The sequence below is a fragment of the Cynara cardunculus genome, unplaced genomic scaffold, assembly GCF_001531365.2.
Source record: "Cynara cardunculus var. scolymus isolate 2C unplaced genomic scaffold, CcrdV1 Un_Scaffold_8865, whole genome shotgun sequence".
In the NCBI taxonomy this organism is placed as follows: Eukaryota; Viridiplantae; Streptophyta; class Magnoliopsida; order Asterales; family Asteraceae; genus Cynara; species Cynara cardunculus.
In genome coordinates this window covers 659-1,005 of record NW_020204518.1, presented here as the reverse complement: position 1 = coordinate 1,005, position 347 = coordinate 659, and positions in this window count along the sequence as shown.

The window sequence follows — 347 nt, the reverse complement described above, 5'->3', positions numbered from 1 at the left end:
TTAATAAGATAGTATATATATATATACTATCTATAGTCTAAACCGAAAATATCTGACGAGAACCCGAATTATAAATAAAAAAAAAATTCACCCAACAAAAGTAATAGTATAGTGTTTACAATTCCGCTACTAAGAAGATAAATAACAATCTACTAATCTAGATTATTCTAGATTAAAGACGAGTATTTCTATAAATCTCCAAATTACCGTAACATCAAAAACGCAACGTTTCAAAAGTAACAAGACTATAATTACAAAAGAGTCTTTCACGAACCAACRCACCTCTCAACCCTTTAGAGCCCCACCRTTAAAGGAACTAAAAAGTAATTATAACAAGAAAGAAAGAG